This window comes from Bubalus kerabau, chromosome 11, assembly GCF_029407905.1.
Source record: "Bubalus kerabau isolate K-KA32 ecotype Philippines breed swamp buffalo chromosome 11, PCC_UOA_SB_1v2, whole genome shotgun sequence".
In the NCBI taxonomy this organism is placed as follows: Eukaryota; Metazoa; Chordata; class Mammalia; order Artiodactyla; family Bovidae; genus Bubalus; species Bubalus kerabau.
In genome coordinates this window covers 44,983,262-45,004,669 of record NC_073634.1, presented here as the reverse complement: position 1 = coordinate 45,004,669, position 21,408 = coordinate 44,983,262, and the positions used below count along the sequence as shown (strand labels likewise).

Genomic DNA, 21,408 nt, shown 5'->3' with positions numbered 1-21,408 from the left:
CCTTTACTGTTTACTATTAGATCCTCAGCTCTAGCACAGACCTAGATACATACATATCAGGCACTGAATGAGTATTTGTGGAATAAAGAAACCTATAAATGAATGACAAGAAAGTGCCATATTTTGGTATCTACAACATATGGACCCACTGAGTCTTAATTCTCTGCTGTAATCTTCAAAGTCTTCCAGTAAATTGCAGAAATAAGAAATGGATTTAAAATTCAACATGGATTCCGAATAATTGATCCAAATGTAAAACAGGAATAGTTAAGTTGAGGAACCCTTAAATCCTGTCTGTGCACTAACACAAAATTATTTATTTTGTATTAGCCATCATATTAAGCCATTATAATCTTCTCTTTTAATCCCTACAAAAGTCCAACAAGATTGGGTCACCACATCATGACCATATATGGTTAGGAAACTATAGACCATCGAGAGCCTATTGACAATGGAACACGAAATTCAAACAAGGCCAGTTTACACGTGCTGTCCCTGAGCATCTCCTCTAGTACCCTGCCCACTGCTCAGCATCCCCCAGGGCACCTCATGTGCCATTACACTTGTATACAGATAATACCTGAAAGAAGAATGAAGGAGGGCTTTCCAGAGGGCTAGTGTATAAATTCTCATTCATAATGCCTCATTAAGATCACCTATCCTGGTCACCTTGGGTTTTCAACAGAAGTGGAATTTCTGTCTGTCTAACCATCCATCAGATACTCACACATCCCCTAAAAATTATCATACCTAGTAGTCCTTGCAAACAGCCAGAGAGGCAATTTCACCATCACATACTTTTAATCTCTTCTGAGGAGATTCAGGGAAGCCAAAAACATAACAGAAGTATGAAATCAAGAGTTATTTAAAGTATCAATGACCAGATAGCTCTGATGTTCTTCCTTTCTGGAAGCCTGGATGCAGAACGGAGAAGACACAATGCTCTAGAACTCAGCTCACACCAGGGGGGTCGGGGCTTTGCCTCTGCTGTTCCCTCTGCCAGGAATGCTCTTCCCTCAGTGACCCCCAGGATCTGGATAGATCCCTCACTGTATTCAGGAACCTGCTCAAAAGTCACCTCATTCAACAACCCTTTCCTCACCTAAAAGAAGGCTCCTTACTCACTTTGCTTTCTTCAAAGCCCTCATTACCATGTGAAATAGCATAACTTGTAAGCACCCGTGTTCTCCCCACTAGAATGACACGTTTCTGAGCTGGGACCAGAGTTGCATTGTTCACCCCTGATTTCCAGCACACAGGTTAGTGGTCAGCTTTTCAGAGATGTCCCCAAAATATCCATTGAGTAAATATAGGATATTGGGTTGGCCAAAAAGTTCATTTGGGGTTTTCTGTATCATCTTATGGAAAAACCTGAATGAACATTTTGGCCAATCAAATATGTTAAACATAATACCTACATTCCAATAAGCAAGGTGGCCATTCCACCCACCTAGTGAAGGCTACTAGCTTCTTCATTATTCTCTCCAAGATATACTTGGCTTTCCAATAGCCCTGCCTTTCCTTATCTCTACCTCACCCCATATTGGACATCTTCCAATGGGGAGGGGTTCATCTTCTGGTGTCATGTCTTTTTGCCTCTTCATACTATTCATGGGATTCTCACGGCAAGAATACTGGAGTAGTTCTCCATTTTCTCCCCCAGTGGACAATGTTTTTCAGAACTCTCCACTGTGACCTGTCCATCTTAGGTGGCCCTGCACAGCATGGGCCTCATAGCTTCATTGAGTTATGCAAGCCCTTTTGTCATGACAAGGCTATGATCCATGAAGAGGCATCCCATTTTTAAGTTAGATTAGATAAATCAAATCCCTTATGATATACATTGGAAGTGACAAATAGATTCAAAGAATTAGATCTGATAGACGAGTACCTGAAGAATTACAGAAGGAGGTGTGTAACATTGTATGAGAGGTGTTGACCAAAACCATCCCCAAGAAAAAGATAGGCAACAAGACAAAATGGTTTTCTCAGAAGGCCTTACAAACACTGAGAAAAGAAGAGGAGTGAAAGGCAAAAGAGAAAAGGAAAGATATACCCATCCGAATGCAGAGTTCCAAAGAATAGCAAGGAGAGATAAGAAAAAGTCCCCTTAAGAGAACAATGCAAAGAAACAGAGGGAAACAGTAGAATGAAAAAGACTAGAGAACTCATCAAGAAAATTAGAGGTACCAAGGGAATATTGCCACAGATGGGCACAAGAAAGGACAGAAAAGGTATGGACCAAAAAAGGTGGAAAGACTACACAGAAGAACTGTACAGAAAAGGTCCTAATAACCCAGATACTCACGATGGTATGACCACTCACCTAGAGTCAGACATCCTGAAGTGCAAAGTCAAGTAGGCCTTAAGAAGGATTACTACAAACAAAGCTAGTGGAGGTGATTGAGTTCCAGCCAAGCTATTTCAAATCCTCATATTGCTGCACTCAATATGCCAGCAAATTAGGAAAACTCAGCAGTGGTCACAGGACTGGAAAAGGTCAGTTTTCATTCCAATCCCAAAGAAAGGCAATGCCAAAGAATGTTCAAGCTACTGCATAATTGCTTTCATTTCACATGCTAGCAAGGTAATGCTCAAAATCCTTCAAGCTAGGCTTCAACCATTTGTGAACCAAGAACTTTCAGATATACAAGATGGACTTTAAAAAGGCAGAGGAACTAGAGATCAAATTGCCAACATTCACTGGATCATAGAAAAAGGAAGGGAATTCCAGAAAAACATCTACTTTTTTTTCGTTGACTACACTAAAGCCTTTGACTGTGCAGATCACAACAAACTGTTGAAAATTCTTTTTTTTTTTAATTTATTTATTTTTTAACTGAAGGATAATTGCTTTAGAAAATTTTGTTGTTTTCTGTCAAACATCAACATGAATCAGCCATAGGTGTACATATGTTCCTTCCCTCCCATCTCCTTCCCCTTCCTATCCCTCTAGGTTGATACAGAGCCCCTGTTTGAGTTCCCTGAGACATACAGCAAATGCCCATTGGCTATCTATTTTACATATGGTAATGTAAGTTTCCATGTTAAAGAGCAAGGAATACCAGACTACCTTACCCGACTCCTGAAAAACCTGTATGCAGGTCCAGAAGCAACAGTTAGAATCGGACATGAAACAAGGGACTGGTTCAAAATAGGAAAAGGAGTATATAAAGGCTGTACATAGTCACCCTACATATTTAACTTATATGAAGAGTATATAATGTGAAATGCCAGGCTAGATGAAGCTCAAGTTGGAATCAAGATTGTCAGGAGAAATATCAATAACCTCATTATGCAGATGATACCACCCTAATGGCAGAATGCATGACAGTGAAAGAGAAGTGAAAAAGCTGGCTTAAAACTCAACATTCAAAATACTAAAATCATGGCATCTCATCCCATCACTTCATGGCAAACAGGTGGGGAAAAAATTGGAAACAGTGGCAGACTTTATTTTCTTAGGCTCCAAAACCATTGCAGATGGTGACTGTAGCCATGAAATTAAAAGACACTTGCTCCTTGGAAGAAAAGCTATGACAAACACAGACAGCATATTAAAAAGCAGAGACATCACTTTGCTGACAAAGCTGCATCTAGTCAAAGCTATGGTATTCCAGTAGTCATGTATGGATGTGAGAGTTGGACCATAGAGAAGGCTGAGCACCAAAGAATTGATGCTTTCAAACTGTGGTGCTGGAGAAGACTCTTGAGAGTCCCCTGGGCAGCTAGGAGACCCAACCCGTCAATCCTAAAGGAAATCAACCCTAAAAATTAATCGTAAGTATTGATGATGAAGCTGAAGCTCCAATACTTTGGCAACCTGATGTGAAGAGCCGACTTATTGGAAAAGACCCTGATGCGGGGAAATATCGAGGGCAGGAAGAGAAGGGGACGACAGAGGATGAGTTGTCTGGATTGCACCACTGACTCAACAGACATGACTTTGAGCAAACTCTGGGATGGTGAAGAACAGGGAAGTCTGACATGCTGCAGTGCATGGGGTCACAAAGAATAGGACACAACTGAGCAACTAAACAACAACAACAAGATTCCCTTCAGTGCCCCCAACCTTTTCATGGGATGGATTCAGGAAGCTGTTCTGACTTATATAATAGAGTGGCTTAAGATGGGGAAAGGCTCTTTCTATTTTTGCCAGGTGATGGCATAAGATCTTTATTAGGTTAGCGCCTCACAGGAAGCACAAGCCTCTTAGGTAGGTAATCTGTCCAGCTCATCCTGTCACTCTTCAACTTAGTGCCACTCAGTGATGATGTGCTCGAGCTGTCATCTCTATTATCCTTCTGCAATGAAGCAGCCACCTCCTTCCATCTTCAGTTCATTGGGAGTCTAGTTTTGCATCTTCACTTGGATATGTCTGTTATTGCATATGAGAACCCATAAAGGACTAACCATTCAAATCATTATCAGGTATATCTTGCATGAGAGAGAAAAGGAAGTTAATGGCAAATACTACTATTGATTTTCGTGTGATTACAAAATCCAGCAAACTTTATATCAAACAATAATAAAATCTTGTTGGTATCATTTGGGAAAGGTTGCAAGATTTATATACTTGCGTAGTCAAAGCCACATTCACACAATGAAGCACTGCCCCTCCCCCGAATCTCTTTTATCTTCAATATATCTTATTTTAAAGGTACCTGCCCATTTATTGTGGATGACAGACTAATAAAATGAAGTCATTTTAACAAACGCTGTATCAGAATATCCCATCTTCTAATGTGGCAATGTGAAATTTCACCACTGGAGGAAACATTTAACATTCTGACTATTTTAATACTTTTAATAAATATTTGCAATTCCTATGATAAAGCATCCCAGTAGAAAATGCATTTCCTCCAAAATTTATGTGGCTGCTGGCAGGTGGCCATTTTCTAATTTTCTGTCTCACTTACATACATTTATTACAGATTTCTAACTATCTCTTTTTGCTCTTTTACTGGTTTTGGGCATGCTGTTTCCTCTGAGTAGGAATGTGTGTGGTTAAAATTGAGGATAGTAAACAGGAGCTTTCTGGTTTGCAAATTGGAGGGTTGGTCAAAGCCCTTTGGGGAGTCCCTTAACATCTATTTTATTCAGCTCTATAGTACATTTGAATCAAGTCTTCAGATCCACATGGAGTTTGAGAATCCTTTCCCAGTTCCTCAATACAGTGAAAGGTTGGGAACAGGTACTAAGGTAGGTTTGGCAGTGGGAACTGGATCATTATTTAGTTCTATTAAGCTTTGGACTTACTCAAGAAATGCAGTAAGTAGAATCTGTGAAATCCTTGTTATAGAAATAAGCCTTAGAGAGATAGAAATATTCAGGTTAAGTAAACTATATTTTAAATACAAAGGGAAAGGAACTGTTTAAGAAAATTTACTGTAAATCTTCTTGAAGAAGGTAAAAAAACACACTTAAAACTTTGTCATCCCCTCCTTCATGTATATTTCAACTCTGTTAAATATCCCCATGTAAAATACGTTCGTATAAACTCAAACATTTCACAACAAAACTTATGATTCCTGCTACTTCCTATTCCCTACCTTCTGAGGACTCAAAGTTGCATCCTTTACTTGCATTCTGGGTCTTACTTAAAGTTATTGCCAATCTCTAATCACACAGAAGTATGAGTCTTAGGCACTTCCTTTTTATATTATCCAAGGTTTTGATCATCCTACCTATTCAACATCTCTTGATTTATTTCTTCCTTCAATTCCTACTGATGCTGCCCTGGCTTAAGTGCATATTATTGTTGAGGACCATTATATTTAATGAATCACTATCATAAGCAATTCATTATCTCATTTAAGGCTTCCAACAGTTCAAGAGTTATCCCCATTTTATAGACAAAGAGAAAGGCAGAAATTCTGGGATGTTCCCAAGGTTATTCAGCCAGGAGATCTTAGAGCTGAGATTTAAACCCTGACAGCCTGATGCCAGAAATGAAGCTCTGAATTCCTAGGCTCCACTCTGCTCTTGTAAAAGTTTAATAATTGTTCTCCCTATTTTCTTCATCTTATCTCTCCTATTCCTCTTTTACATAGCTGCCAAAGACTATTTATAAAAGAGGGTTCATGTCATAACCTACAAAACCTCTGATGGTGCCCTAATGCCCATCATTTATTCATTCAATGGTTCATTCATCATTCATTCTTTTATTTCATCTACATGACAAATATTTGTGGACTACACATTATATATGAAGCACAGTTTAGGAACTGGGGCTTTTACAAGGCTAAAAATTGTCCAGAGTTCTTGCCCAGGGATAGAAAGTAAGGAAATGGTGATCTGACACAAGCTTGGGTGGCGGCAAGTGCTTTGAAGAAAGAAAATGCAGAGAAAAGAAAACAGAGGGAGAGGATTTGCTGCTTTAGACAAGAGAGTCAGGGAAAGCCTCTGTAATGAGCACCATGTCAGTGTCGTTGTTTAGTCCCTAAGTCGTGTCCAACTCCTTGCATCCCAAAGGACTGCAGTACTCCAGGCTTCCCTATCCTTCACTATCTCCCAGAGTTAGCTCAAACTTATGTCCATAGAGTCAGTGATGCCATCCAACCATTTCAACCTCTGTGGCCCCCTTTTCCTCCCGCCTTCAATCTTTCCCAGCATCAGGGTCTTTTCCAGTGAATTGGTTCCACGTTAGTGTAAACTCAGGTAAAAGGAAGGAAGATGCCAGGCCAAGGGGGAAGAGCATTCATGAAAAGTGAAAAGCAAATGCATAGTCCTGAAGCAAGGCTATGCTGAGCGTGTTCATAAGCAGCAGGAAAGCCAGAGTGACTGGAGCCAGGAGAGAGTGCAGAAGGGGGAGAGACTTAAGGGAGGTGGAGGCTCTGTAGACCAGAGTTGTTTCTTTAGAATAATATTCCCTTTCCTTTCACTCATGAACCTATATTTCCAGCTTCTCTGAAAAGGGTACAGCTTATCACTATGTGCCACTTGCTGTCTCCAAAATAGAGCATGCACCTTACCACCTCCCTGATTTTATTTTTAATACAGTCCCTCTTCTCTGCCTTCTAAAATCTTCTGCAGCCTTTAAGGTCAGTTCCCAATGCTGTAGCCTAAGTTAATTCTTCTGTTATGTCTGATCTTGCTCTAGCTGCTCCCTCAATAAGGATGAGGAGAAGGTTACCTGGGGAAGACCTCCAGGGCCAGGCTACTTGAGATCAAATCCCGTTGTACACCTTGTTGACCAGGATCCTCCAGGGCAACTGAGAAATGTTTTTCCAAGCTTCCATTTGGTTTTGACATTTTAAAAATACACCAGTAGAGGAACAATTTCATGTGGTTTTAAAAAAATAATTGATATTATCCTTGCATATAATAAGGATCTAGTAATTTTTAGTATTAAATTATTTTAAAGGACTTCAGGGATCCCACTGCCTTTCTCTTATAATCCTAATACCATGTGCTAATGTTATTCTGCTATACAATTTGTTTTCTAGACTTCAAGCATCTTGAGAACAAGGACCATATTTAATTTATGTAGTTTCGTTCTCTTTTTCAGTTCCTTTGCATGGAGTGTGTGTGTACATGCGTGCTAAGTCGCTTCAGTCATGTCCAGCTTTTTGCAACCTTATGGACTGTAGCCCACCAGGCTCCTCTGTCCATGGGATTCTCCAGGAAAGAATACTGGAGTGAGTTGCCATGCCATCCTCCTGGGGATCTTCCTCACCCAGGGATCGAACCCACATCACTTCTCCTGCATTGGCAGGTAGGTTCTTTACCACTAGTGCCACCTGGGAAGCCCTTGCATGCACTGCTGCTGCTGCTGCTGCTGCTGCTAAGTCGCTTCAGTCGTGTCCGACTCTATGTGACCCCATAGATGGCAGCCCACCAGGTTCTGCTGCCCCTGGGATTCTCCAGGCAAGAACACTGGAGTGGGTTGCCATTTCCTTCTCCAATGCAGGAAAGTGAAAACTGAAAGTGAAATCGCTCAGTCACGTCTGACTGTTAGCGACCCCATGGACTGCAGCCTACCAGGCTCCTCCATCCATGGGATTTTCCAGGCAAGAGTACTGGAGTGGGGTGCCATTGCCTTTTCCATTGCATGCACTAGGTATTAATAAAATGGGACAAAGGAATTTATAACTCAAATCACCAATTTACGTAGAATACTTAGTATATACATTGGTGAAGGATTTTGTAAAGTCCTATTTTTTCTTTTTTTCTTTTTTTTTTTTTTTACAGTGAGGTTGAGATAAAGGGCTTAGGATTTAAAGCAACACATGGAGAATATCTTTATGATCTTGAGAGCAAGAAATAATATTGAACAAAACACAAAACGTAGTAAGCTTAGAGGAAAACTGATGAGTTAACCTTCATTAAAATTTGAAACTTAGGCTCATCAGAAGTGAATGATATGACAAAATACAAACTACAAGAACATATGTAATTAAAGATTCTGTATCCAAAATGCACATAAACTGTCTACTAATAGATTTTTTAAAGATAAAATCTTATATAAAAATGGAAAATAAGATAGAATAGAAATTTTACCAAAATATAGGACACAAATTGTGAATAAACAAATGAAAAACTATCAGAATCCTTTGTAATTAAGGGAATGATATTAAAGACTTTAATAAGGTACATTTGAGATGTTTGATAATCGATTCATGGGATCGCAAAGAGTCGGACACGACTGAGTGACTGAACTGAACTGAACTGACTTTAAGTATGTGGACCTGTGAGGATACACAGACACTTCTAGAGGGAGTCAAACTTCATACAGTCATGTTGGGAAGTGATTTGGTGCCAGTTTGTGATTTTGAACATTTGCAAGACTTAAGAATCAGCAATTCTTCCTCTACTTATGTAATTTAAAGAAACTCCTGCTCATGAGTTTCAGGAAATCTAATACAAGAATGTTCACAGAAGCACTGATTATAGGAGAAAAATAGGAACAATCCTAGGATAATATATATTATAGACTGAACTGTGCCCCCTTAAATCCCTATGTTGAAGCCCTAACTCTCAACATGGCTGTACTTGGAGACAAAATATTTAAGGAAGTTCTTAAGGTTAAGTCACAGAGGTGAGACCCTAATCCAATAGGACTAGTGTCCTTAAAAGAGGAAGAGATAACAAGAGTGAATGGTACATATCCACAGAAGAAAGACCCCATGAGGGCAGAGAGAGAAAGCAAGTGGCTGCAAGCTAGGAAGAGAGGCCTTGCTAGAAACCAGCTCTGCTAGCACCTTTAATTTGGACTTCTAGACTTCAGTACTGTGAGAAAATAAAGTCCTATTGTTTAAGCCAATCAATCTATGATATTTTGTTATGGCAGCCTAGCAGACCAATATAATAAATAAACCACATGTGATATATACACACAATGGAACATTGTATAGTAATAAAAATGAAAAAACAGCTGTACCCTATAATGGGATGAATCTTAAAAAAATATTTACTGATAAAAATCATAATAGATTATATCAAACACTACTATTTTTGTAAAGCTCAAAACAATAGGTTATAATATAGCATTTTATGCATATGTATTATATGCATATGGATTAAGACTATTTTGTTTGCTTGTTTTTAAATTTATTTATATTTTAATTGAAGGATAATCTCTTTACAGAATTTTGTTGTTTTCTGTCAAACCTCAAAGTGAATCAGCCATAGGTATACATATATCCCCTCCCTCTCGAACCTTCCTGGATTAGGATTATTTTTTTTAAGCAAGGGAATAATCAACATAAAATTCAGAATAGGGGGAAGACTGTGAAATAAGATGAAAACCCTAACACAGAAACAATGAAATGGTTAATAGTTTAGTTTTTAAATCAGGTAATGAGCTTACACATATTTCTTTTATTATAATGCTATATACTTGTTTATAGATACTATAATAATGTTTTAAGTATCAAATATGATGATAGCTATTTTCTTTTTTGGAAAAAAAATGTGCTTTTCTGTCATATGCAAGGATATAGCTTTCAACATGCTTTTAAAATTGTAACTATTTTCTCTTCTCTTTCATATCCTTTGCCTTTTCTTCTTTCCATATAACTGGATTCTCTATCAGCTTCAAAATTAAGAAAATGACTCATTCTGTTAATTTTCTGTTATGAAAAATATCCCACTACTATCACAGGTGTGTGAGAGTAAGGTATTCAGAATTGATTCCAGTATAAAATTAATTCTCAGTTACTTATAATATTTAATTTGTGTATGCAAAGTACCCTAGTCACCTAAAAGATAATTGACTTTACTCTGAAGTCTCTCTGTCTACATATTAATTTCAACTTCTTTCTCAGACCCACGTCCTCACTGAAACTCATTGCTATTATCGATGTGAACTTAGAGGAGTTGCAGTATCAACAAGTTTGTCAAACATCATCATATCTGGTCTGTTGGGCAGAATTTGTTGATGTTATCCCAATTCCATAACCATACAATGTTGAACAATTGCCTTCCAATACATTATGGATTCTTTTCTATTTTACAAGTCACATTCACTACTGAAGGTTAAGTGTTACTGTAAAATTTTTGCTACGTTAAAATACTTATTGCAAAATCTCTAGAAGCTAAGGGATTATATTTTCCAATCCTAATTGGCAACTTAAAAAATAATCTAAAACCTAAAAATACATAGAAACAGCCTACCATATTCCTCATGAAGTTGTGGGACCACAGCACATGTACGGAGTAGTATAGTAATTATTTTTAAGGACTTTTCAATCTAATATATATATATATATATATATGTATATAATTAAGACATGGGGATGTTGCTGGGATTGACTGATCATTTCCCTCACTAAAACACTGCATTTCTGTGAGTATTGTAATGCCACTTGTCCTCTCCTAAAACCTTCAAAACAAACTGTCGGTCTTACTACATGGAATGTCTTGCAACAACCACCGACACATTTGGTTTTAATCAGAAAGTTTCAGGCAAGACATCATCCAAAAAGCAGGGTGGGCTGTTGAATTATTATTATTTTCTAATCTTTTTTTTTCAGGAAATATGTTAAATGTGAAACATTGAGACATTAATAATTGAGAGTGACACCCATCAACAGCACCACCAGCAGCTTGGAGAGTTTGATGATTAAAAAATCAGTTTCTTTTTACAAATATCAACCATTTCATTGGCTGGCTGTATCTGAGCAGGAAATAGTAAAGAAATAATGGCATGTTTGTATCACCAGAAGGGTCGTAATAAAAAGATTTGTTTCTGCAGGTGACTCCAAAGCCTAAGCGGCATTCTTTTCTGTTTCCAAAATAAAGGGTCCTCTCTTCTCTCACTGACTGAAGTTCATTTTCCCTCAGATGCTAAATAAATATGTACATCCCAAAGGCACAAATACAGAAGCAGACTTCCTCATTCCCTAATTATCTTTGGTGGAATTAGCATCATCAAAAGAAAATCCCTGCGAAATCAACTTACAGAAGAAGAAGAACAGGAAATAGCATGTCATTTAAAAAATCATCTGCTGCTGCGGCCCACCCCCAGGAGCACGGGGATTGAAGCCAGTATCCTCTGTTAGAGACAGCACCAGGGCAGGCTGAGGACATAGACTAAGATGGCATCAGGTCTCCTGTTGTAGTGATTGTATTATTTTAAGAACCTAGACACTGGGGGAATAATGCGAGTGATTCTTCACACTTTATTGTATCTATCCTCAAAGAGCTACCACTTTCAATCTCAAGTTGAAAGATCTTGACATCTGGAGTGAAGTTCTTGTGAGAGTGCAAAAGTTCCACTGTGTGTTTAAAAAAAAAAAAAAAAAAAAAAGTTCCACTGTGTGACACTGGGTTAAGAGCAATTAGACTTGCTACCTCCCTGAAAGTTGACCACCGTCACTTTGGGAGTTCCATCAGGACTTTTGAGCTTTCTGGTAATTAATTTCCATTTAATTTTTACTTTTGTTGGATGGGCTGGAATCCATAAACATAAATGGGAGGGCTACTGGCTGTTATGGAAGCTGTAATTCAATCCACACAGTAGGCTCTGATAAAATGTACACTGGATAGAGCCCTACTCTTATAGCTTACATTTATAGGAGCTCTCTATTGAATTATAACCAAATAATGTCTATTTTCTCATGTATTATCATATCTGGAATGATAACAAAATCATGCTAATCCATTCTGATTTTTTTTTTCTTTTTTTGGTGATACTGAAGTTGAATAGCCCCTCCAGCCAGCCTCTTACATCAAAGTGCTTCTTTCCTATCATGGCTCTTAAGAACAAAACTGTATTCCACTCTTCAGCACACTGTAATCTTTCCATTTCTATTACAATACTTCATTAATTTGACTACCTCATTGCTTTGTAGCTTTGAAGAAGGGCAGAAGTGGAAAACACTTGAATTCACAGTAACCTCTGGCAGGGAGGGTTTGTTCTTCCAAATATTTCAGCTATTTCCTCTCTGCTGGCTTACTATCATGTTGAGTTCCTGTGAGGAGCAGATATGAGTCATGCTCTCCCACCTTAGGCATCATAAATATCTTTCAGATAATAGATAATTCACCTGATCTTATGTGTTCCTATGCACTTAACAGATTCTCAGTGTGAAGAGAAAAATGCATTTTGATTTGAGGCATCCCTAGGTTTTATAGGGGTGCTAAATTATATCCCTATAATGGTGGGGGAATGACTGCTCTCATCACCAAATGCCAGCTTTATCTCTTTCTTTTCCCATTCACCAACCTCCAAAGAAACATCTGAACAGCTACACAACCTGATAAATAGCAAGATTCCCCTGTACATAACCCCATGTTTGTGATATTAAATAAATGTGTGTTAGCAATGTGGATTACAAGGATCTGTGTAAAATACGGGAATTTACTTGAAATCTCTGAAAGAAAATGTGAACCTTGGCACAAAGCAGCCTGTTTTGTTTGAGTGTGCTCTATAGGTTAAAACTGTGTCCTTATATTGAACTTATCTGGCTAGGTCCAATTTCCAAGTTTTAATCTTGCCTTCTGGAGCTTAACCTGTTCATTTTATCTCTTTTCATAGGATATTTCCCCGAAATTTGACTACAGGTATCAGACTTACTTTAAGTCTGCCCTGCATAGTTCCTACACATTCTCCCTCTATGGCATCACTTCCAGAGCCCTCACAGTCCTGATCAACCATCTGCATAGCATGTAACTATTAGGATGCCCTCACAATAGAATACATTTAAATGCTGTCCTTTTAGTTTTCTCTGAAAGCAACCTGAGCCCAAGGCTTAGTGCACATTTGTTTGAGGAGTGATTTCAGCTATAAGACTGCTAGAAACTGTTTCTCTCAGCATCTGGGGAATTTCTGTGGGCTGCAGGAAAATGGGACAGAACATAGGAAGAGCTGCTACCAATGCCAGGCTGGCAATATAAATATGTGGATCTGGCCAGGTATACAGCAATAGAGATGTTGAGCCTTTGAAAGTGCATATTTAAATCCTGCCCCAAAGCATTACAATTAAAAAACACATTAGTAATAGCATAGATACTATATCAGCCAAACAAAATATGTCAGCCTGTTTATACTTTGCAGCAATGAGCAGTTGGGATGGTAACAAATTTGAATGCACATCCTATCTCAAGGAGGCTGTCATTCCTTATTCTAGTCAATTATTACCATTCAAGAATATGGGCTCTCCCAAGTTCAGAGCGTCACTATTTACAATAGCTAAGACATGAAGCAACATAAATGGTCATTGACAGACAAATAGATAAGGAAAATGTGGTACATACATGCAATGGACTATTGCTCAGCCATAAAAAAGAATGAAATCATGTCATTTGCAGCAACATGGATGGACCTAGAAATTACACTGAGTGAATTAAGTCAGAAAGAGAAAGACGAAAACCATATAACATCACTATACTATATGTGAAATCTAAAATATGACCCAAATGAACATATCTGCAAAGCAGGAACCAACTCATAGACATAGAGAACAGACTTGTAGTTCTGTTGTCAAGGGTGAGAGGAGCTGGAGGAGGGAAGTATTGGGCATTTGGGATTAACAAATGAAAACTATTATACACAGAATGGATAAACAACAAGATCATACTATATAGCACAGGGAACTACATTCAATATCCTATGAAAAACCATAATGGAAAAGAATATGAAAAAGAATATATATATATGTATATATGTGTGCATGTATATATATATATGTGTGTGTGTGTGTGTGTGTATATATATATATATATATATATATATATATATATAAAATACTGAGTCACTTTGACAGAAGAAATTAACTACTTTAATGAAATTAGAAACAAAACAAACAAAAGGCCAAACCAACAGAAAAAAAAATAAAGAATATGGGCTGAACATTGTTAGATCTTTTGATTCTTTCTGTATCCAGAAATCCAGAGTTTATGAGAAATACCTTGATTCTTAAACACTGTAGAAGCTGAATGTGTTTGGATCCCATGAAGCACATCTGTGGGTGTCCACCTCCCATTATAGTCTTACTGAAACAGCAACAGTAACCACTGCACAGGAGCTATGGAAATTCAGGATCTCAGAAGTATCTAAAGTGGCCCATGGGTGCATTTCTGGGTAAACTGGCTTTGCTAATGCAAGCTTATTTTCTATTGAGCTGAATCCCGTCTTTGCAGTGAAGTTGGGGGTGGGGCTCTAAAATGAGTAACCCATTTTTTGCCCTTGTTAATGTAACCCAGGTTAAAGCAGCGTCGCTTTGCTTCAGGAACATTTAAGGTAGAGCTTTGATCTCCCCTCTATTAAAATAAAGTAATGCATTATCCTGACCTCAAAAAAGTAGTCTTAATTAGGGGCCTTGAATGAAATAATTGACCTTGACATTGCCTTCAGCTCAGGGCACAAAGCTGTTATCAAAAAGACTTATTGAGAAGTAAGACATGCTGCAATAAAGACTATTTAATAATTTTACAGTTTTGAGTTTTAAGATCCCAGAATGCTTATACCACAAAGACAAATACTAACTAGCTTTGCAGTGGCCAGTAAGGAGAACTGTTGCATTGTAATGAAATTTTTGTTGAGATTATGTATTGATAAAAAATATAGTATTCATTTAAAACTAGTATTATTGATATTTTTTTACCTACTTCATCTGCATTTTAACATAATTAATGATTGTGAAAAGTCTTTCATGTGTTGCAGGATGGGTATCTTTTTAAGCATTGGCACAAAGATTGGAAACAGAAAATAGTAGAAAAAGCAAAGGATTAAATAAAAGACTGATAGCTCAATTGGTAAAGAATCTGCCTGCAATTTGGGAGACCCTAGTTTGATTCTTGGGTCGGGAAGATCCCCAGAAGAAAGGATAGGCTACCCACTACAGTGTTCATGGGCTTCCCTTGTGGCTCAGCTGGTAAAGAATCTGACTGCAAAGCAGGAGACCTGGGTTCAATCCCTGGGTTGGGAAGATCCCCTGGAGAAGGGAAAGGCTACCCACTCCAGTACTCTGGCCTGAAGAATTCCATGGACAATCCATGGGGTTGCAAAGAGTCAGATATGACAGAGCAACTTTCACTTCACCTCAAATAAAAGACAAGAGATTTCATTCTTGGTCCTCAAACTGTCCTTATCCAGTGTGACCTTGGAGAATTTATTTATATGATCATCTTTCCATTCCTTAAAGCTCTGTTATCTCATAACTTTAATATAATTATTATCTTAATTTGATCTTTATTTGTCCTATTTAGGTAAAAACCAAAAATAAAACTATGATCAATTCTTCTCACCAAACAAAACTTAACAAATGTAAAGTGGACAAAATATGTTTTGCAATTCCCAAGACTTGCTTTCTGGTGCTTTCTTCTCTTCCATGACCTACTTTCTCCCTTCATGTCCCTTTGTTCATACCCATGAGATACTTTATCACCATCAGTAAACTCTTAGTCTCTCACCAAACTGAGTTCTCATCAAAAATCTCCAAGCAACCATCTACCCCATAGTGAGAAAGAGCCAACCAGTTGCTGTCCTTTCTTGCATTTGTACTTTTTTCTGGTTACAGAGTTAAGATTTTGCTTTCCTATAATAGGAACTCAAGAATTAAGCATCCAAATGGGAGGGATTTCAGGGTGCCAGTAAAGAATTATTTCTACTTTCCCTCTAGAATTTTAGAGGGAAAATGGATGTGTACACAGTATGGAAACCTGAGGCTTCAAATTGCACAGGTTATAGAGACAGACTATGACCAACCTAGATAGCATATTGAAAAGCAGAGACATTACTTTGCCAACAAAGGTCCGTCTAGTCAAGGCTATGGTTTTTCCAGTGGTCATGTATGGATGTGAGAGTTGGACTGTGAAGAAAGCTGAGCATCGAAGAATTGATGCTTTTGAACTGTGGTGTTGGAGAAGACTCTTGAGAGTCCCTTGGACTGCAAGGAGATCCAACCAGTCCATTCTGAAGATCAGCCCTGGGATTTCTTTGGAAGGAATGATGCTAAAGCTGAAACTCCAGTACTCTGGCCACCTCATGCGAAGAATTGACTCATTGGAAAAGACTCTAATGCTGGGAGGGGTTGGGGGCAGGAGGAGAAGGGGACGACAGAGGATGAGATGGCTGGATGGCATCACTGACTCGATGGACGTGAGTCTGAGTGAACTCCAGGAGTTGGTGATGGACAGGGAGGCCTGGTGTGCTGCAATTCATGGGGTCGCAAAGAGTTGGACACGACTGAGTGACTGAACTGAACTGAACTGATGGCAGGGCTGTGAGAAGAGATCAGGTCTTCTGTGCATTTCAAGCTACAGAGATTGAACATTTATCAGGTGACTACCTAGTAGGCATGGTGCTGAGGGAACAGAACTGAGTGTGACAGAGTCTGCCTGTCAGGAATTTGCAGGCTAGCAGAGGAGATGGGTGGGATCTACAGAACACCACAATGTTTGCACTGTTAGGCCCAGGTAGAATCTGGTATGAGAGGTATGGCACAGCCAACAGACCCCTTTGGGCTTTTCAACACCTTTTTAGGTAGCATCTGTCCACAATAACCCAGTCAGACCACGATGCATCTGTTTTCTTTACCACTGTCTCTTAATAAATCAACTGACCCCTCCATCTCTAAACATGTCTTGCTATCAAGTCACTGTGACTGCCCTAAAAAACAGTCCTTGTTTCTGGTTTTGACCTGAAAGTCATTTCTGGCTCTTTCCTGTATCCCTAAGGCAGGTAAAGGCATTCTCCAGTTGTCAATCTAGTCCTAGGTTTCATTTTGGTTTACCTGACATGGTGCCTCTTGCCTCATTAATAAAGATGAAAAACATTCCTCTGAGAACTCAGGAGAGAAAATATTTAGTAGAAATAGAAGAATGAGTAACATCCTCATCAAGGAAGCACACTTCCTCTGGTCTAGAAGAGTAAGTTGGTGTTTGACAGGAGATGGGAGGAAGGCATTTGGACTGAGGATTCAGTGTACATAGAAGCAGAGAGTCATGAGAGACTTGGTGTGTTTGAAGAAGAACTAGAGGTTCCATGAGGAAGTCATATCTGCACCTCCCCTAACCTGTCATAAAGGTCTGTTTCCTAAGAAAGGAATCTTAGGATGATGGTTGGGACTTTCCTGGTGGTCCAGGGCTAAGACTCTACACTTCCACTGCAAGGGGTCTCGGGGGTTTCCCTGGTAGCTTAGTTGGTAAAGAATCCACCTACAAAGGCAGGAGACCCCAGTTCAATTCCTGGGTTGGGAAGATCTGCTCGAGAAGGGAAAGGCTACCAACTCCAGTATTCTGGCCTGGAGAATTCCATGGACTGTATAGTCCATGGGATAGCAGCAGGTCAGACAAGACTGACTTTCATTTTAACTTTGGGGACCTAAGATACTGCATGCTGTGTGGTGTGGCAAAAAAGAGGGGGGTGGTTATCTCTTTAGGCAATAGGGTCCACACCCACAATGTATATATGGATATGAAGGAAATGGAAACCTGCTCCAGTGTTCTTGCCTGGAAAATTCCCCAACAGAGGAGACTGGTAGGCTACAGTCCATGGGATTGCAAAGGAATCAGATATGACTGACCACAGACACACACACACATGACAGAAATGGCCTTGAGAAAGAGAAAAGTTCAGAAAGAACCTTGCTATTGGGCTAATTTCATATTACTAACAGTTATTGGTAGAAATAAATATATCTTGGCCCCTAAACCTTTTAATTCTACCCAAAACACACACACACAGACACACACACACACACACACACACACCACTCTCCACTTGTACCTCTCCAACCCACCTCCTCTCCTTGTGCATTTTGTCCTGAGATTTTCCCTTTAACGATAGGTGGGGCCCATCCTTCTGATTTTAACTTCTTCCTACCAGGAGGTAGAGATTTATCTTGATAAACCATTTCAAATTGCTGGGGGAATATTAATAAAATTTGCATGTGTGTCCTACAGCAGTGAAGAGAACACCTGAGAAGTTGAAACGCTTTTGTGGGAGATTAGGTGTGGCTGTGAGGAAATGTGCTACCTGGTGGTGAGCTCCCAGCACAGATATTTCACCATCCAGGGATCTCTAATTACTAATACAGTACAGGAACAGTATGATATGTCCTTACAATTGCAGACGCCTTTTCAAAGATAATCTTTAATAGTTTATTTGACAACCTGTAAAATTATAGAAAATTATTAGTCTTGGGAATTATAAAAATCCCTGTAGTACAGTCAAACAATAAAGTTATAATTACCTGTGGGTAATTGAAATTTAACTGTTTTTTTTTTATTTTATATTACACATCAATAGCAACATAAGTTCAAGAGGTTTTTTTCCTTCTTCCCTTTTTTCTTACAGAACCTGAGAAAATGGACAGCACTGTTGGGGGCTTGTGAGTTCCTGTCATAGTACTGAGCTTGAACAATTTCGATTAAAGCCCCATGTTTGAGACTGTCATTAGACCCGCATTAAATTACATATCTGCAGTGTTAAAAAATAGAGTACTGTAGCTTTTTCTCAGCTACCTAAGGTAGGTAGTTAAGGCCTTGATTATCTTTAAAGATCTATTTTTTCCCTCCACTGAAAGTCATTGTTTCTTTCATTAAACATAAAACACAATTAAGAACACTAAAGTGTGCAGACAGGAATATTAGGATGGCATATTCCAAAGTACCTTTGTTCTGTATTCATTGCTGTAGGTTGAATTCTGCATCTTATAATGTGACTTTATTATTTGACTTTCATTCAGGTGACCAGAACAGGACGGGCATCGCTCAGGACCTTTAATTCCCTGGACTTCAGATGAAGCAGGCACTTGCCTTCTTCTTCCTCATTCACCCTCCACTTCTGCCACACACAAATTTTTGTTAAAGCTACATAAGCATTTTCAGACCAAAGCAAGGTAGCATTTCAATTACTTCCATCACTTCTTTGAATGATAGCCTTTATCACAGCACCTCCAAGCCCTGCCCCTTTGGTTTCCTTTGTTTAAAGGAACCTTCTGATTCTTTGATTCTTCTCAGCTAAACAGTGGTTCAACTGAATGAAAGGAAAGCAATGGACCTGTATATGGAAAAACATTCATAGGTAAAGGGGCAGGTTCCTTTACAGAAATTGTCTCTACCCTTTGCTGCCCCTCCTGTCCAGCTTCATCCTCCTCCACACTGTCTCTGGGTCCTGCCATTTCTTGTGTATAAACATCATCTGGGTGTCAAGGCCTCTGGGGAACCAGGGGCACACAGGGTAGCCCTCTGAAGCTTTCACCCAGAAGGAGCAGCTGTAGACCAAGTGGTCTGACCCAATTCCTCCTCTGTGATTTGGAGAGTAATGGGAATTGAAATCTGCTTGTGTTTTATCCAGGGCTGACTTTCACCTCATTTTCTAGATATTAGGAAACAGGGTCAAAGAATGTGGAAGGTTCCAGACTAATATTAGAAATTAGCCAGCAGGCTAGTGCCTTCCTTTCTTTCATAAGAGGTCTGAGGGGTCCAGTGTGGGAGGACCACGGGGCCTTTATCTTCTTTGGTAACCACAGAGCAGTTCATGACACATGAAGCAGACAAAGGAGGGGCTAACCACATCCAGACCTTTGTGTTAGTTATGCTAAGTGAACCAGAGAGGAAGAAAAAACTGAAATTCAGAAACAGCAGCCTAAGATCATTTCTTCTCTTGTCCTCCTTTCTTAATTCATTCACATACATCATGGCTGACATACACAAATGCACGTGCATGTGCACACACACACACACATACATACACACACACTTCCTCTTTTAGACAGAATATCATCAGTATCTCCTGTTGGATAACCTAACTTATAACTTCATCAGTCTTAAGACCCAATGTTGACAAGCAAACATACATAAAGCATCTCTTAGGGGAAAAGTTAGTCCTCTTAGAATTAGTTCTTTATAATGATTTAATGAGGTTCCTTTTTACAAACAAAATCTTATTTTCTTTCCAAAGGTAGTTTAGAAAATATGTGTACTGTCCTGGAGCACTGAATCCAGGCCACAAAGTAATAAAGAGCTGATATATTACCTTCATGTAGGTGAAAGTTCAAGGTAGATAATGTCCCTCTATGGATGGGGGTAAACTCAGAAGTTTGTGGTGCCACAAACTCATGATTTTGTAAAGTATCAATTTGGGGTGATCTTTTACAACAGGAAGCAGCTCATATCTGGTTTACTAGTTATTCATCTCTCTTCTCCCACTAGAGCATAAGCTCCATGAGGATAGATACTTTGCCATGCTCATCACTCTCACTTTCACAACTCTCCACTGATTTCAGTTAAAAATCCAGCCCTTTATGTCTGGTACTGCCTGCCTCTCTGATCTTGTCCCCCATCACTCTTTCCCTCATTTCCCTCCAGCTACCAGGCCCTTATGCTATTCATGAATGCACTGATTCCTGCCCATTTTGCTTTTCTCTTTTCATTAATTCTCTTCCCACCTGCTCAGAGAGCTCTTCCTGACTACTCTTCTAAAATTCACCTCCTTTCAGTCCTGTCATTCTGCTTCCCCTTGATCTGGTTTGTTTTCCCCCATAGTGTGGATTGCCATCCAGAAAGCATTTTTAGCAGTTATAATAACTCAGTAATTTCATTGAACGGGTAGAATTCTGGCAAGTGAAGAACATCCAGATTGGGAATTGGCCATAAAGGCAAAAGTAATCCCAATTTAGACACCAGCGTTCTTAGGGCCATTAGTAGAAACAGAGACAGCAGGCGGGGTATGTATAGAGGAAAATAATCACTGATGAATTATTTTTTATTTTTATGTAAGAGAATGTCATTTCTGATTTCTAGAATGCAACTTGGTGATCTATGTAGAGTTACAGGCTCCGCCTTGTGCCCAACAGTTCAGCATTACACTGGGGAGATAAATGTAGAAACTATCAAATCTGTAATAAGGTAAAACCTGGTTTCCACCAATTTAATCTCTATTAAAAGCCTCATAAACCACATTTTGGTAAAAGGGACTAATATCTATCTCACAGCTATGCCCAGCTTCTAACTCAA

At 39.0% G+C, this 21,408-nt stretch overlaps 1 long non-coding RNA gene across 1 annotated transcript in view; it reads right to left on the bottom strand.

The window, feature by feature from the left end:
• The window catches only part of LOC129623113 (uncharacterized), a 98,524-nt gene that overhangs the window by 9,793 nt on the left and 67,323 nt on the right, over nucleotides 1-21,408 (bottom strand). The window lies entirely within an intron of this gene.